A 19,183-nucleotide genomic window follows, 5' to 3' on the forward strand; every position below is an offset into this window, starting at 1 on the left:
ATAAAACTAAAATAAAAGGCACTCCTTCGTGGTATGAGATTGTTGGCAGGCACCCGAGGATTCGGTTAGCCATGGTTTGTGAAAGCAAGGTTGGAAGGAGTGCCACCCAAAAATAAAATTCATGGGAGCCGCTCTTTGAAAGACTGTCTGGCAAGGGGGTTAGAGTGCCCATTACCATTCGTTGACAACAACAAACACCTCTCAAAACTTCACTTTTATGCTCTCTTTATGTTTTAAAAATAAAAGCTCTAGCACAAATATAGCTATCCATGCTTCCCTCTGCGAAGGGCCATTCTTTTACTTTTATGTTGAGTCAGTTTACCTACTTCCTTCCATCTTTAGAAGCAAACACTTGTGTTAACTGTGCATTGATTCTTACATACTTGCTTATTTGAACTTATTATATTACTTTATGTTGACAATATCCATGAGATATACATGTTAGAAGTTGAAAGCAACCGCTGAAACTTAATCTTCCTTTGTGTTGCTTCAATACCTTTACTTTGAATTTATTGCTTTATGAGTTAACTCTTATGCAAGACTTATTGATGCTTGTCTTGAAAGTACTATTCATGAAAAGTCTTTGCTATATGATTCAGTTGTTTAATCATTGTCTTTACCATTGCTTTGAATCACTTCATTCATCTCATATGCTTTACAATAGTATGATCAAGATTATGTTGGTAGCATGTCACTTCAGAAATTATCTTTTATCGTTTACCTACTCGAGGACGAGTAGGAACTAAGCTTGGGGATGCTGATACGTCTCCAACGAATCTATAATTTCTGATGTTCCATGCTTGTTTTATGACAATACCTACATGTTTTGTTCACACTTTATATCATTTTGATGCGTTTTCCGGAACTAACCTATTGACGAGATGCCGAAGTGCCAGTTGCTGTTTTCTGCTGTTTTGGGTTTCAGAAATCCTACAAAGGAAATATTCTCGGAATCGGACGAAATCAATGGCCAACATCTTATTTTTCCCGGAACCTTCCAGAACACCGGAGAGACACCAGAGGAGAGGCCCAGGGCCACCACACGTGTGGGCGGCGCGGCCCAGGGGGGCGCCCCCCTACCGTGTGGCTGCCCCGCAGCCCCTCCGACTCCGCATCTTCGCCTATTTAGGCCTCCCTGACCTAAAACATCGACACCGATTGACGAAACCCGAGAAAACCTTCCAGAGCCGCCGCCATCGCGAAACTCCAATTCGGGGGATAGAAGTCTCTGTTCCGGCACCCTGCCGGGATGGGGAATTGCCCCCGAAAGCCGTCTCCACCGCCATCTTCACCGCCATCGCTGCCTCCATGATGAGGAGGGAGTAGTTCACCCCCGGGGCTGAGGGCTCTGCTGTAGCTATGTGGTTCATCTCTCTCTTTGTGATCTAGCTGAATATCATCTATGTGCTACTCTAGTGATGTTATTAAAGTAGTCTATTCCTCCTCCATGATGTAATGTTGACAGTGTGTGCATCATGAAGTACTTGGTATATGCTATGATTGTGATCTCTTGTAGATTATGAAGTTAACTATTACTATGATGGTATTGATGTGATCAATTCCTCTCATAGTGTGATGGTAACAGTGTGCATGCTATGTTAGTACTTTGTATAGTTGTGTTGATCTATCATGCACTCTAAGGTTATTTAAATATGAATATCGAATGTTGTGGAGCTTGTTAACTCCGGCATTGAGGTGCTCTTGTAGCCCTACACAATTAGTGGTGTTCATCATCCAATAAGAGAGTGTAGAGTGGTTTTATTATGTGATCAATGTTGAGAGTGTCCACTAGTGAAAGTAGGATCCCTAGGCCTTGTTTCTAAACATCGAATCTCCGTTTGTTTACTGTTCCGTTGCATGTTTACTCGCTGCCATATTTTATTCAGATTGCTATTGCCACTCATAGTCATCCATATCATTTGCATCTCACTATCTCTTCGCCGAACTAGTGCACCTATACATCTGACAAGTGTATTGGGTGTGTTGGGGACACAAGAGACTTCTTGCATTGTGATCGCAGGGTTGCTTGAGAGGGATATCTTTGACCTCTTCCTCCCTGAGTTCGATAAACCTTGGGTGATCCACTTAAGGGAAAACATGCTGCTGTTCTACAAACCTCTGCTCTTGGAGGCCCAACACTGTCTACAGGAAAAGGAGTGTGCGTAGACATCAGACACCACCGCCATCTTCATCGCCGCTGCTGTCTCCTATGATGAGGATGGAGTAGTTCTTCCCCGGGGCTGAGGGCTCTACCGTAGCTATGTGGTTCATTTCTCTCTTTGTGATCTAGTTGAATATCATCTATGTGCTACTCTAGTGATGTTATTAAAGTACTCTATTCCTCCTCCATGATGTAATGTTGACAGTGTGTGCATCATGAAGTACTTGGTGTAGGTTATGATTGTGATCTCTTGTAGATTATGAAGTTAACTATTACTATGATAGTATTGATGTGATCTATTCCCCCTTTCATAGTCTGTCGGTGACGGTGTGCATGCTATGTTAGTACTCGGTATAATTGCAATGGTCTATCATGCACTCTAAGGTTACTTAAATATGAACATCGAATGTTGTGGAGATTTTTAACTCCGGCATTGAGGTGCTCTTGTAGCCCTACACAATGAATGGTGTTTGTCATCCAACAAGAGAGTGTAGTGTAGTTTCAGTTATGTGATCAATGTTGAGAGTGTCCACTAGTGAAAGTATGATCCCTATGCCTTGTTTCCGAACATCGAATCTCCGTTTATTTACTGTTCCACTGCATGTTTACTCGCTGCCATATTTATTTCAGATTGCTATTACCACTCATATTCATTCATACCACTTGTATTTCACTATCTCTTGGCCGAACTAGTGCACCTATACATCTGACAAGTGTATTAGGTGTGTTGGGGACACAAGAGACTTCTTGTATCGCGATTGTAGGGTTGCATGAGAGGGATATCTTTGACCTCTTCCTCCCCGAGTTCGATAAACCTTGGGTGATCCACTTAAGGGAAAACTTGATGCTGTTCTACAAACCTTTGCTCTTGGAGGCCCAACACTGTCTACAGGAAAAGAAGCCAACAGTAGACAGTAAGCTATTTTCTGGCGCCGTTGCCGGGGAGGTAAGGTAAAAGGTATTCACATCTTCCGACTACTAAGCTATTTCCTAGCACTGTTGCCGGTGTGTGAGTGCTCGAAGCTATTTCCTTTAGATCCTGCAATTGCATCTGTTTGTTTTTTGTTTTTATTTTTTACTAGTTAGGCATAATGGAAAACAACAGTGAGCTTTTTAATCTATTTCCTGAGTTAAGACATGGATTGTTTGATGCGAAAATTAAAAAAACCTATGGAACCTTATTTGCATGCTAGTAGCAAAAATATTAGTATGAACTCTTTGAACACCATTGTTGATAATGCTATGGAAAATTCTAAGCTTGGGGAAGCTGGTTTTGATGAGCATGATATTTTTAGTCCCCCAAGCATTGAGGAGAAAATTTTCTTTGATGATACTTTGCCTCCTATTTATGATGATTATAACGATAGTGGTCTTTTGGTGCCGCCTACTATAGAGGATAAATTTTATTATGATTATACTATGCCTCCTACACTTGATGAGAATAATAATGATAGCTACTTTGTTGAATTTGCTCCCACTACAATTAATAAGAATGACTATGCTTCTGTTGGGAGTAGTAATAATTTTATGCATGTAGCTCATGATAAGAATATTTCATGTGATAGTTATATTGTTGAGTTTGTTCATGATGCTACTGAAAATCTATATGAGAGAGGAAAATATGGTTGTAGAAGTTTTCATGTTACTAAAACACCTCTCTATATGCTGAAATTTTTGAAGTTACACTTGTTTTGTCTTCCTATGCTATTCACTTTGTTCTTCATTGACTTGTTTATTTACAAGATTCCTTTTCATAGGAAGTGGGTTAGGCTTAAATTTGTTTCATACTTGCTTTTTGATGCTCTCTTTTGCTTCAACTCTTATTTCTTGGTAGTGCATCATTAAAATTACTGAGCCCATCTTGGCTATAAAGAAAGCACTTCTTGGGAGATAACCCATGTTTTTATTTTACTACAGCAATTTTGTTTTATATTTGAGTCTTGGAAGTTTTTACTACTGTAGCAACCTCTCCTTATCTTTATTTATTGCATTGTTGTGCCAAGTAAAGTCTTTGATAGTAAAGATGATACTAGATTTAGATTACTGCGCAGAAACAGATTTCTTGCTGTCACGAATTTGGGCAGGGTTCTCTGTAGGTAACTCAGAAAAATCTGCCAATTTATGTGAGTGATCCTCAGATATTTACGCAACTTTCATTCAATTTGAGCATTTTCATCTGAGCAAGTTTAGTGCCCCAGAAAAATTCGTCTTTACGGACTGTTCTGTTTTGACAGATTCTGCCTTTTATTTCGCATTGCCTGTTTTGCTATGTTTGATGGATTTCTTTATTCCATTAACTTTCAGTAGCTTTGTGCAATGTCCAGAAGTGTTAAGAATGATTGTGTCACCTCTGAACATGTGAATTTTTGATTATGCACTAACCCTCTAATGAGTTTGTTTTGAGTTTGGTGTGGAGGAAGTTTTCAAGGGTCAAGAGAGGAGGATGATACAATATGATCAAGAAGAGTGAAAAGTTTAAGCTTGGGGATGCCCCCGTGGTTCATCCCTGCATATTTCAAAAAGACTCAAGCATCTAAGCTTGGGGATGCCCAAGGCATCCCCTTCTTCATCGACAACTTATCAGGTCACCTCTAGTGAAACTATATTTTTATTCCGTCACATCTTATGTGCTTTACTTGGAGTGTCTGTGTGTTTTATTTTCGTTTTTTATTTTCATTCTCTGAATAAATTCATGCTTGTGTGGGAGAGAGACACGCTCCGCTCGTTCATATGAACACATGTGTTCTTAGCTTTACTTTTAATGTTCATGGCGAAGGCTAAAACTGCTTCGTTCATTGCTATTTGGTTGGAAACAGAAAATGCTTCATGTGGTAAATGGTATAATGTCTTGAATAATTTGATGCTTGGCAATTTTTGTGCTCATATAGATCATGTTTAAGCTCTTGCATTATGTACTTTGCACCTATTAATGATGAACTGCATAGAGCTTGTTAAAATTTGGTTTGCATGATTGGTCTCTCTAAAGTCTAGTTATTTTCTGGTGAGGGTTTGAACAACAAGGAAGACAGTGTAGAGTCTTATAATGCTTGCAATATGTTCTTATGTAAGTTTTGCTGTACCGGTTCATACTTGTGTTTGCTTCAAATAACCTTGCTAGCCTAAGCCTTGTACTGAGAGGGAATGCTTCTCGTGCATCCAAATCCTTGAGCCAAAAACTATGCCATTTGTGTCCACCATACCTACCTACTACATGGTATTTTCTGCCATTCCAAGTAAATACTTTGTGTGCTACCTTTAAACAATTCAAAAGTTATTACCTCTTATTTGTGTCAATGTTTTATAGCTCATGAGGAAGTATGTGGTGTTTATCTTTCAATCTTGTTGGGCAACTTTCACCAATGGACTAGTGGCTTCATCGCTTATCCAATAATTTTGCAAAAAGAGCTGGCAATGGGGTTCCCAGCCCCAATTAATTAACCTTCTTAATTTTGCAAATAGACACTCCTCCATGGTATGTGATTGTTGGAAGGCACCCGGGGATTCGGTTAGCCATGGCTTGAGAAAGCAAAGGTGGGGAGGAGTGTCATCTCTAAATAAAACTAAAATAAATAGACTCTCCTTCATGGTATGTGATTGATGGAAGGCACCCGAGGATTCGGTTAGCCATGGTTTGTGAAAGCAAAGGTTGGAAGGAGTGTCACCCAAAAATAAAAATTTCATGGGAGCCGCTCTTTGAAAGTCTGTCTGGCAAGGGGGTTAGAGTGCCCACTACCATTCGTTGACAACAACAAACACCTCTCAAAACTTTACTTTTCTGCTCTCTTTATGATTTCAAAACCTGAAAAGCTCTAGCACATGATTTTATCCCTGCTTCCCTCTACGAAGGGCCATTCTTTTACTTTTATGTTGAGTCAGTTTACCTACTTCTTTCTATCTTAGAAGCAAACACTTTTGTCAACTATGTGCATTGATTCTTACATGTTTACCTATTGCACTTGTTATATTGCTTTATGATGAGAACTATCCATGAGATATACATGTTACAAGTTGAAAGCAACTGCTGAAACTATCTTCCTTTGTGTTGCTTCAATGCCTTTACTTTGAATCTATTGCTTTATGAGTTAACTCTTATGCAGGACTTATTGATGCTTGTCTTGAAAGTACTATTCATGAAAAGTCTTTGCTATATGGTTCAGTTGTTTACTCATTGTCTTTACCATTGCTTTGAACCACTTCATTCATCTCATATGCTTTGCAATAGTATGATCAAGATTATGTAAGTAGCATGTCACTTCAGAAATTATCTTTGTTATCATTTACCTACTCGAGGGCGAGTAGGAACTAAGCTTGGGGATGCTGATACGTCTCCAACGTATCTATAATTTCTGATGTTCCATGCTTGTTTTATGACAATACCTACATGTTTTGTTCACACTTTATGATGATTTTATGCATTTTCCGGAACTAACCTATTAACAAGATGCCGAAGTGCCAGTTCCTGTTTTCTGCTGTTTTTGGTTTCAGAAATCTTACACAGGAAATATTCTCGGAATTGGACAAAATCAAGGCCCACGATCTTATATTTCCACGAAGCTTCCAGAACACCGAAGAGGGACCAGAGGGGAGGCCCAGGTCCCCCACACATGGTGGCGGCGCGGCCAGAGGGGGGGCGCGCCCCCCTGGTGTGTGGGACCCCCAGACCCCTTCCGACTCCGTTTCTTCGCCTATATAAGTCGTCGTGACCTAATACTTCGATAAGAATAAGCCACGGTACGAGAAACCTTCCAGAGCCGCCGCCATCGCGAAGCCAAGATTCGGGGGACAGAAGTCTCTGTTCCGGCACGCCGCCGGGACGGGGAAGTGCCCCTGGAAGGCATCTCCATCGACACCACCGCCATCTTCATTGCCGCTGCTGTCTCCTATGATGAGGAGGGAGTAGTTCTTCCCCGGGGCTGAGGGCTCTACCGTAGCTATATGGTTCATCTCTCTCTTTGTGATCTAGTTGAATATCATCTATGTGCTACTCTAGTGATGTTATTAATGTTATTAAAGTACTCTATTCCTCCTCCATGATGTAATGTTGACAGTGTGTGCATCATGAAGTACTTGGTGTAGGTTATGATTGTGATCTCTTGTAGATTATGAAGTTAACTATTACTATGATAGTATTGATGTGATCTATTCCCCCTTTCATAGTCTGTCGGTGATGGTGTGCATGCTATGTTAGTACTCGGTATAATTGCAATGGTCTATCATGCACTCTAAGGTTACTTAAATATGAACATCGAATGTTGTGGAGCTTGTTAATTCCGGCATTGAGGTGCCCTTGTAGCCCTACATAATGAATGGTGTTTGTCATCCAACAAGAGAGTGTAGAGTAGTTTCAGTTATGTGATCAATGTTGAGAGTGTCCACTAGTGAAAGTATGATCCCTAGGCCTTGTTTCCGAACATCGAATCTCCGTTTATTTACTGTTCCACTGCATGTTTACTCGCTGCCATATTTATTTTAGATTGCCATTACCACTCCTATTCATTCATACCACTTGTATTTCACTATCTCTTCGCCGAACTAGTGCACCTATACATCTGACAAGTGTATGAGGTGTGTTGGGGACACAAGAGACTTCTTGTATCGTGATTTCAGGGTTGCTTGAGAGGGATATCTTTGACCTCTTCCTCCCTGAGTTCGATAAACCTTGGGTGATCCACTTAAGGGAAAACTTGCTGTTGTTCTACAAACCTCTGCTCTTGGAGGCCCAACACTGTCTACAGGAAAAGAAGCCAACAGTAGACAGCAGACGACCATGATGTCCATCTCATGTAGAAATCCATTTTCATTGTTGCACTCAAGGCATCAGAAAGAGAAAATTTTCAACATCCTTGAAGCAATAAGCGTAGAATTTGGCAAAAACACATACTGAAGAGTGTCCAAAATATCATCAACATGTGTGCACTCAAACCATTGGAAAGAGAAATTGGTCCTCATATTTGGTGCAACACACAACATATCTTCCAAAAATTTCACCAAAACAACATTTGCACAACCGTGCGTGCCAACAAACCAAATAAAAGAGAAATTGGTCGACTTGTTTGAGGCAACACCAACGGTAAGAATCACAGCATCATGCTTGCAAAAGAACCAAGAGAAAGAGAAATTGTTCGGCATGTTCAATGCAAAGCATGGGAAGGGTATTAGAGCCGGGTTCGATCTTGAACTCATTTGTATTATGCTCTCAAGATCTCTCTTTGTCAACTCGTGCTCAATCGAGGTTGACATTGGCATTCTTGTACCTACACACACAATAGGCAAAGCAAAGAACGTGTGTGCATGGTATATGAACACATCATCCATCATGATGTTCCATTTCTTTTGCACATCACCATTAGCGTTAAGCAAAGAATCATAATAGATTTGGTGAATATGCGGGGTAAACACATGAACATGCTCATCATGGATATAGGCAAAGTCTCCAAAATTTGAGAGAGCTATGGGGGCAATCCCATTTACAAGCATATTAACATCATTGCAAACCAAGCATTGGAAAGAGAAAGTGTTCAACATTTTGGTTGCATTAATGGGAGAGTATTACAAGCATCTAGCACAAAACATGTTCAACATTATATCATGGTTGTCGACAAACCTAGGAAAAGAGAAATTGTTCATCAAGGTTGTCACAACACAAGAATTAGCATCATCATTATCGTCATCGCAAGCAACACATGGGAAAGAGAAATTGTTCAACAAGTTGCATGCAATGGGAGATATATTGAAACACTCATAGCATGGCATGATCATATTGTCACAAGCAAGTAATTCCACATGATCAACAATGTTATCAAGCAAAGCATCACATGGAGGAATGAACAAAGCATATGACTGTTGCTGTCAAAACCCACCGGCGGGCAGCGACGGGCAACACCGTAGAGCCGGGAACAACCTAGGGCTGCGGCTGGCCGAGGTCCCTCCGAGCGACGGCCCGCAAAGCCTTCTGGTCACACGTCCGATGCTGATCGCAAGGGCGTGCCACCTGACCTATACCTGGTCAGGAAGGTGATGGAGATGCCTCGCTTAGTTTCCTGCATGGCATACACGTAAACATTAAATACGAGCCTCGATCGGCTCTCAGGTTATCCTGTGAATCGGCTCAAGGAGCCGATCCACCCATGATTCGTACGGGGTGCACGAATATATGGTGGTCCTGCTTGATCTTTTTTTTTTCCCCGAAGGGCGTAGAAGCTTCATATATTCCACTCGGTGGGTGTACAAGTTATTACAAAGGACCCCATATAAAGATAAAATATAACATAGGCCCCTGGTATTTGCAGAAAAGACCCTACTAAAAATATACAAAAGCAATCGGGTCCTTCTCTTTCCCCTCCGATGAGCTGGAGGTCAGCGAAGTCGCCGTCGGACTCCAAAGCGGGGACGACACCACTTGCTTCAAAGCCAGCGATGAACGCGACTGTAGACCTCGAATAGGGCCTCCAGTGGAGGTTGAGAAATGGCCGGACTTCACCGGCGTGGATGACGAACGGCAAAAATGCCGCTGATGTGTTGCTCAAGAAGATCGCTTCTGAAGAACTCCGGCGCCACCTCCTCTTCACCACCACCTTGCATGCTCTTGATTCCGTCGCCACCATGACGCTCGGGACCAGAGAGAGTAGCAGAGGAGACCGAGTCGAGGGAGTAGCACGGGCGTACCAAAGCCAAATCGAAGAAATCGGCCTACCATCAAACCCGATGAACCTGCCACGGACGCGGTGAGGAAGGCGTAGATGATGGCGGCTGCAGCAAACCCGAAGGAGCTTATTGACGAAGCCATCCTCAGGTCCTCTTCTCCCTTCGCCCTTCCACCATGGAGAAGCTCGGAGAAGCCGAAGATCTGGGGTTTGGTTGTTGCTCCAACACAACCAAACCAGATGACAGGGGAGGAAGTAGACGGCTTTATTGACGAAGATGGTGCTCCTCTTCCTTGCCAGCACCTCCGGCCACTGGAAGATCCAGCTAGAGAAGAGGAACCCTAGCCTGAGCTCGATCTGGCCGATCAGATCGAGCCCCCATCTCCTAACTACTGGCATCACGCCAAGATCCACAAGGGTAATCCTAAAAACTAGAAAAGGAGAGGACCTATACTACATCTATACACGCCGGCGCACCACCTCCACCGTCTCCGGCCGGCTACTCCGGCGGAGGGGCTTCGGATCGGCCCGGATAAGAACGAGGAGCGACCAGATACTGTAGCAAGTCGAGAGCTGGTGGGGGGGGGGAAATGAGCACTCGGGGCTGGTCCTGCTTGATCAAGATAAAGCTAATGAGATCTACGACGATTTAGGGTTTTCACCGCATAATCGGATCATCCTACTCAGGATTGGGCCTCGCGGCCACGCACGGTGATCGTAAGCCGACCCTAGACAAGGCCTAAAAACCAACACGAGGTTGATCCCCGGAACATCCTGTCTAGGACTAGCAAACGACACCCTACGTGCCGCTGGATCCTCCAGCCCTTTGTAAGGCCTAACTATTGCAGATATTAAACTAATCCTTGATGAACAAGGAGCAATCGTAACGGATCGGATCTACTAAATAATGATCAAGCGGGGTGCCGCCCCTACACCTAAGATAGGTGTAAGGGCGGCTACATATGCAAGGGTTCCACTACGATAGCATGTTACGCGAAGAACTATGCTAACCCTAACACATCTATGATAACTACGTTGCTCACCATCAAAAAGGCTTCAGTACGCTGCAAATATTAAACTAATCCTTGATGAACAAGGAGCAATCGTAACGGATCGGATCTACTAAATAATGATCAAGCGGGGTGCCGCCCCTACACCTAAGATAGGTGTAAGGGCGGCTAGATATGCAAGGGTTCCACTACGATAGCATGTTACGCGAAGAACTATGCTAACCCTAACACATCTATGATAACTACGTTGCTCGCCATCAAAAAGGCTTCAGTACGAGCAACGCATGAACAACATAAAGCTTGTGCTGCCTAGATCGCAAGATGCGATCTAGGCAGCATGTTGCTTACCGGTAGAAACCCTCGAGACGAAGGAGTTGGCGATGCGCCGAGATTGATTTGGTTGGTTGAACGTTGGTTGTTGTTTATCCCATAAACCCTAGATACATATTTATAGTCCAGGGGACTTTCTAACGTGGGGGGTAATCCCCACCGTGCACGATACAAACTCTAACCTTTAATCTAAGATATAATCTACCATAATTAAAGATACACGGGCAATCTAGCCCAAACACTTCATGCAAGGCCGCTTCAGAGATCTTCCACGTGTAATCTTCCAAGCCCATCTCTCTTACGGCCCACCTCCTGATTTGGCCAAAATCTGGTGATAACACATGCCCCCCTGGTTTTGGCAATGATAATTTCAAAACCACTCTGTTTTTCCTTCGAAGGGTCATGTCGTGGCAGAGCAGACCTGTTGCAGTATTCTTCCTCATGATGCCCTGTCTTTCCAGCTTCTCTTCAAAATTCGATAGCTTTGGCATCACTTCCTCGGAAACTGCAATGGCATTAAATTTCCACCAGGCTTCTCATTATTTAACTGTGCCGATCGATTAGCCCTCTTCATCCTCTTCCTCTGTTCCAGCCATCGGCACCAAAAAACCCTCTTCCCTTGTAGCGATGTCTTCCCCTTCCTCTGTCTCCTCCGGCCTCTCCCTCCAGTCCTTCTCTTCGAGCGAGCCGGAGTGGAACTCCGATCACGCGCCAGAGGGCGACCTGCCTCTGACCGATGGGGAAGAGGACCTCAAGTTCCTCATCGATGGGGAGCTGATAAGCGAAAGTGAAGATGACCTCCACCCCTGGGCGAAACCCACCTCCCCCGACGGGAAGGGGGAAGAAGTAGAGGAAGAAGAAGAAAAAGAGGAGGGCGGCCCCTCTTCCCCCGCTAAGCTCCTGCCGGCCAAGCGATTCCGCGCTTGGGCGGACAGCAAAGACGATGATGATGACGAGGAGGAAGAGGAGGAGGATGAATCCTCCTCCTCCATCGGGTATCCGCCGACCAAGCGCTTCCGCTCCTGGGCGGACAGCGAGGATGATGATGATGACGAGGAAGACGAGGCTCCGGCCAAGGGCTGGGGCAGCAGCGACGAGGAGCTTCCTGGGAGCAGCGCCGACGACATCGACGGCGGTGATGACGAGGACAACGACGACTAGTAGAATAGGACTAGTAGTAGCAGTGCACTAGGCACCAGATCCCTCTTTTGAGAGCCATCGGCTCTTTCTTGTAAAGCCGCTCCTTTGAATTAATGAAAATTGTTCTTTCAATTAATCCAGTTTCACCCCTTCCGCTTGTCATACCAAGTCCGATAGCAACGTATCGGATTCCTTTTCCTTTGGACGCCCGTGAAGCCGGACTCAAATGTCGATTAGACCGTCAGTCAAGTACTTCTCAAATTCAGACTGCGATTTGATATCTGATCATAATTTTTCGCAATCCTTTAGCCGATGACTACTCATCGGCTATTTTGAGAATCCGGCCCCTTTCCTTTCCTTGCAGCAACAGGACGGTCCAAAACCTATAAAGCCGACGGCTTCCTTTTCCGGCTCCTCTCCATAGCTTTAGCAGTTTTCTGTTGCAATACCTGAACTGCTTTCAGAGAAGATCACGATGCAGGGTCAGTCGATGTGACTCCAATCGGCTCCCAAATCATAACATCTATCAAGTTAACTGCCCCCCGAGCCTTAATCAAGGCGAGAATACCGGCGAGGATGCACAGGTCATTGATCAGCTTTCTTCCGCTGAACGCCGATGTTGTAAATGAAACACCAAACCGAAAACCATCTTGGCGACAATGTGAGCCCTGAGCACATAACCAGTAGGTCTTGGACTTGTGTAACTGTACTAGAGTCGATGGCTGCGCATCGGCTGCTTCTCAATTCTAAAGTCGATGCCCTTGCATCGGCTGTCTGTTATGAAAAAAAAAAATTTTATACTGGCCGATTTTCTCCTATCGGCCCCTAATGTTTCATTGTACACATGTTTACTGCACATGTTCATCTGACTATATGCCCCCCGAGCCGAATCTGCCGGCTTTGTGGTTTAGCCAAGGCACTGTACTTGCACGTCGGCTCTGCGAGGATTTGTGTTGACTTTCATCCGCCGACGTGACCGCTGCCCAATAGATCGATGTTGAACACAAGCAGAATATGTGGTGAAGATAATTCTGGCCGATTGCTGGAATCGGCCTCCATATCAATTGAAGCGCTGATTGAAGGTTCTGTAATGCTCCTTCATCATTTTTGGGGCCGATCACAAGGATCAGCCTCGCCACGTTTGCTCATCGCTTTGCTTCAGCTATATGGTCAGGCCAGTGGATAAAACTAGCCCAACCTCTGATTTTATCCTGTTGATGCGCTTGCTGTCGTCCACGTTGAGTGCACCGTGTAATCGTGGAGCACTAAGCTCCGTCGGAAGGACGAGCACCATGTTTGTGCCAGCCGATGTTTCATCATCGGCTTTCCTTTGCTTGGGGCGCCACTCCATTTTCCGTGGACGACCCTCTTCGTCCAGGGTTCGCTGAACTTTCACGGCTAGATCAGGTCGTGCCTTCCTTAGCGTATGCAAGTATAACCTTTCGGCTTCCTCCAGGCCGCGCAATCGCTGAACCCTGCGCTTTTGTGAACGGCTGAGTCCATCAGGGCACCACCTTGGCCGGTGGTACCTGTCTTCTTCTTCTTCTTGTCCCTCGTCCTCTGAATCCTCGAGATCTGCCCACCGAGGGGACTCCGCGCGTTTGCTTTGTGGCGGGAGAGGCCCTAAGCGCCTGAACACAGACACGTTGGCTGCCTCCTTCTTCTTCTGGTTGCATTCTGGGCAATTGCCGATTGTGGGCAATCGGCTCATTCCTGAATCCCAGCAGTGTCTGAAGAAGGGGCAGTCCCAGTGCCTGTCGTTGTCGTCTTGCTCCCTTGATTTTTCTTTGGCACGGCGCTCGTGCTCCTCCTCATCGCGATCATGCCGACGATATCTTCTGGCTTCTCTAGCCAGACAATCTCTTTCATCATCATAGCTGGACCGTCGGCGTTGGTCATACTGACTTACATATTTGTTGAGGAGGTGATCAGAGAGGGGTCGCTGATATCTTATGTTCTTCACTTCTCCCTCTGTGACGTAGCGCCTGCCATCATGATGGAGCCGATCGCGTGGAGCGGCCTCCTCTGTGTCCTTGCTACGAGAGCAGCTGCCCTCGTCTACATCTTTGCCAGAGTGGTGCCCAGGTCCTACCATGTTGATGCCGAACGAGGATCCTGGCTGGCAACCTTCAGGGTAAGTGCATTCTACCATGTTAACGGCGGGGAAGGGCTGGGTGTCGACCTTCATGGCGTACTGGTTGAAAATTAGACGCCCTTTTTCTATCGCCGCTTGGATGTGCTGACGCCACACCCTGCAGTCGTTGGTGGCATGGGAGAGCGAGTTATGCCATTTGCAGTATGGCTTTCCGTTCAGCTCTTGCACCGTGGGGAATTTGAGACCTTCGGGAATCGTCAACTGCTTCTCCTTGAGCAGGAGGTCGAAGATTTGCTCAGTCTTGGTCACGTCAAAATCAAATCCCCTGGGCGGGCCTGGTGGCTTTACCCATTTGCAGGACACGGGGGTTCCCCGAGTCCATTCAGCCACCGCTACCTCTTGATCTCCCGCAGAAACTTCGTCTTCCTCTCGCATCGACCAGGACTACCGCACGCTTGAATTTGTCCTGCACAGTCCGGTGGCGCTGTTCATATGCCGGCTGCTTCGAACCATGTGCGCCAGTGAGGGGTAGTCTGCTTGGGAGGCCATGTCCTTGAGCGGTGTTGCGAGGCCCGCTACTGCCAACTCGACTGCTTCCTTTTCAGTTATACGAACCGAATAACATCGGTTCCTAAGATTCCTGAAGCGCTGGATGTATTATGTTACAGTTTCTCCATGCTTCTGACGTAGTTGTGCTAGATCGGCAATGCCGGACTCGGAAGCCTCTGAATGGTACTGCATATGGAACTGCTCTTCCAACTGCTTCCAAGTCCGGATGGAGTCCGGTGGCAACGAGGTGTAGCACCCGAAAGCCGATCCCGTGAGGGACTGTGAAAAGAGCCTCACGCGTAGTTGATCCGACACTGAGGCCGGTCCTAGCTGTGCTAAATATCGGCCCACGTGCTCGATGGAGCTGGAACCATCTGATCCACTGAATTTGGAGAAATCAGGAAGCCGATATTTAGGTGGTAGCGGGATCATCTCGTAGTCGTCGGGGTACGGCTTGGAATAGCCGATTGCCCTCCTTTTAGGCACCATGCCGAACTGGTCTCTCAGTATGGTACTGATCTGATCCGTCGTGGCCGGGCCGCAGGAGTTGAACTCTGAAGATTCGCCGGGGTGGCGTACTTAGCCAGCCATGTTTGCTTTTCCAGCTCTGAGCCAACTGCAGGAGCTGAGCTCAGGAGGTTCGTCGGGGTGGCGTACTTAGTTAGCCACGTCTGCTTCTCAAGATCTGTCGCTGACGTCCCTTCTGTTTTCCCAGAAGTCCCTGATGTTGTGGCCTGGTTTGTGAGCGCCCGCCATCGCAATCCGCACATACGTGCACGTGTACCCGTGAGGGATCTCCTTAGGCGCCTCAAGCAAGAACTGGTAGTCACTAGGGTCACCACCGATCTTGTAGACGACGAATGCCGGTGAATTCGGCACTTCTGGTGCCGCCAATGCAAATGGCAGCGGTGGACGGGACTGGAGTGGCAACTCTCCTTGATGTGTCCCGAGAGCTGGTCCTGACGGCGAGTACTGGTGCCTCATGATCTCCTGGATCACGCGAAGAGCGACACGCTCCAACGTGTTGACCAGGTTCTCAGAGTGGCGGTGTAGCGAGTGAGCCACCAAGTAGTTGATCTCCGCCGCAGGACCTGGTGCGTTCTTCCGACGGGGCAGAGAGGTCTATCCCATCTAGTGCACCATTAGGCGAGAACCCCTTCCACCTGATGCCATGTGAACGGGTTCTGTGGAAAGAGCCGATGAGGTCGGCTTCGAGGATGACTTTGATCTCGTCATACTTCTTCTTGAGCTCGTCGGTCAGATCCTCGTACGTGACTGGCGTGCCGTCCGCCATCTCAGATGTAGATGGCGATGTGGTTGATGTAGACGCTTGTCCCACCGGGCGTGCCAGAATGTGTTGCTGTCAAAACCCACCGGCGGGCAGCGACGGGCAACACCGTAGAGCCGGGAACAACCTAGGGCTGCGGCTGGCCGAGGTCCCTCCGAGCGACGGCCCGCAAAGCCTTCTGGTCACACGTCCGATGCTGATCGCAAGGGCGTGCCACCTGACCTATACCTGGTCAGGAAGGTGATGGAGATGCCTCGCTTAGTTTCCTGCATGGCATACACGTAAACATTAAATACGAGCCTCGATCGGCTCTCAGGTTATCCTGTGAATCGGCTCAAGGAGCCGATCCACCCATGATTCGTACGGGGTGCACGAATATATGGTGGTCCTGCTTGATCAAGATAAAGCTAATGAGATCTACGACGATTTAGGGTTTTCACCGCATAATCGGATCATCCTACTCAGGATTGGGCCTCGCGGGCACGCACGGTGATCGTAAGCCGACCCTAGACAAGGCCTAAAAACCAACACGAGGTTGATCCTCGGAACATCCTGTCTAGGACTAGCAAACGACACCCTACGTGCCGCTGGATCCTCCAGCCCTTTGTAAGGCCTAACTATTGCAGATATTAAACTAATCCTTGATGAACAAGGAGCAATCGTAACGGATCGGATCTACTAAATAATGATCAAGCGGGGTGCCGCCCCTACACCTAAGATAGGTGTAAGGGCGGCTAGATATGCAAGGGTTGCACTACGATAGCATGTTACGCGAAGAACTATGCTAACCCTATCACATCTATGATAACTACGTTGCTCGCCATCAAAAAGGCTTCAGTACGAGCAACGCATGAACAACATAAAGCTTGTGCTGCCTAGATCGCAAGATGCGATCTAGGCAGCATGTTGCTTACCGGTAGAAACCCTCGAGATGAAGGAGTTGGCGATGCGCCGAGATTGATTTGGTTGGTTGAACGTTGGTTGTTGTTTATCCCATAAACCCTAGATACATATTTATAGTCCAGGGGACTTTCTAACGTGGGGGGTAATCCCCACCGTGCACGATACAAACTCTAACCTTTAATCTAAGATATAATCTACCATAATTAAAGATACACGGGCAATCTAGCCCAAACTCTTCATGCAAGGCCGCTTCAGAGATCTTCCACGTGTAATCTTCCAAGCCCATCTCTCTTACGGCCCACCTCCTGATTTGGCCAAAATCTGGTGATAACAATGACATAGCAATAGTATCATCATCATCATCATGCATGCACACACAAATCATCATGTCCACTAGTGGGATCATGGTATCATCAACACCCATATATGTACCTTTGTCGTCCGACTCATTTGAAGTGGGTGTTGTGGAAGAGGTAGGCTCCATGTGGCCTCCATGTTCATCTTCAATCAAGCATGGTGTGATAGCATCATCTTCATGCACCATGTACATCTTCTTTTCCATGATCGGCGTCTCGTCATCCATGGGACCTAATGAGACACAAGGAAACACACTAGAGGTAGAGGGTAAGTTGTTAGAATTCGAAATGGCCTCACATGACCTATCAACTACCACTCTCATCTCACGTGGTGTATCACTCATGCTCTCCAAGTGTATGCACTCAAGCTCACATATAGTGGATGCACTCATCTCACATATAGTGGAGTCGCTCATCTCACATATAGTGGAATCGCTCATCTCACATATAGTGGAGTCCCTCATGTCATATATAGTGGAGTCCCTCATCTCCATGGCAATGACGTCGTCGATGTCCGAGCAACCTAGCAAAGAGGAAGACAACACAAGAGGAGTAGAGGTTAATGTGTTAGAAATCAAAACGTCTTCACTCAACTCATGTGGTGTGTCACTCTTGCTCTCAAGGTGTTTGAAGTAGGATTTGCACTCGGCTTTGTCTTGGGAGGACATCTTGGCTTCAGGAGCCTCTAAATCGGCGAAGTAGGCTCTCATCTCGGCCTTTTCTTGTGGGGTCATATTGTATAGCTCTCACTAGGAATGGTGTATATGTATGTGGTGGAAGGAAAACTACCAAAAGGTCAAATCTAGCAAAACAAAATCGAGAAAATGGTTCAAGTTAGAGAATAACCGATATGTACTCACACACACACTCAAAGCACACGTAAAATGCTAAAAACTCTATATGGTGGTAGGTGAGAAAGTGGATAGCAAACGAAAAGAACCAAAGAAAATGTCTATTGTCAAATGTGGGTAAGATCCAAAGTCAAATGTCAAAACTGATGATCTATGTCAAGGAAACACGGAAACACACACAAGGAAGAACAATGGGGTTAGCGCGACCAAGGAAGTGAGCAAGTAACAAGATGGTCCTAACGAAGACTATTAGCTCGGTGTCGCGCCAACACAAGAGAGACCGTAGCTCGGTTGCATATGAGAGAAGCAACAAGATTTGCACAAATGTCACTCTTCTCTTTTCTCTCTTAGTGCTTACAAGCTTTGCACTCCTTTGTATCGGTGGACACACAGTCTTTTTATATTTCTTTTCTTTTTCTCTTTTTCTTTTCACTTTTTTTCTATGCTTAGAAGCTTTATTTTTCTCTATGTCACACTTTTTCTTCTTTTGTGTATCTTTCTCACCGAGCTTGCTTCGGAGGTTTGCTCAACACAACGCACACACACCCTCTCACGGTCGTGACACTTGTGCAATGCTCCGCAACACTCGAAAATCCACTCTCAATGGGATAGGTACGCAAAGGAAGAAAAGTTGGATACAAGGTGAGGCAAGTTATACCTATTGATGTTAGGCGGTGTCAAGCACACGAACTTGTGATGGCGAAGTGGTGGTGTCGATGACGATGTCGAAGTTGCGCCAGAATCTGGGGTGTCAACGGTGTCGTCGCGGTGTTGATGTAGGCGCGGAAGCGGAATAGACAACCGATGCACTCCAAATCAGAAACCGAGCAAATTGAGTTAATCCCTGAAAAGTTGGG

Source organism: Lolium perenne, chromosome 2 (genome assembly GCF_019359855.2).
Source record: "Lolium perenne isolate Kyuss_39 chromosome 2, Kyuss_2.0, whole genome shotgun sequence".
In the NCBI taxonomy this organism is placed as follows: Eukaryota; Viridiplantae; Streptophyta; class Magnoliopsida; order Poales; family Poaceae; genus Lolium; species Lolium perenne.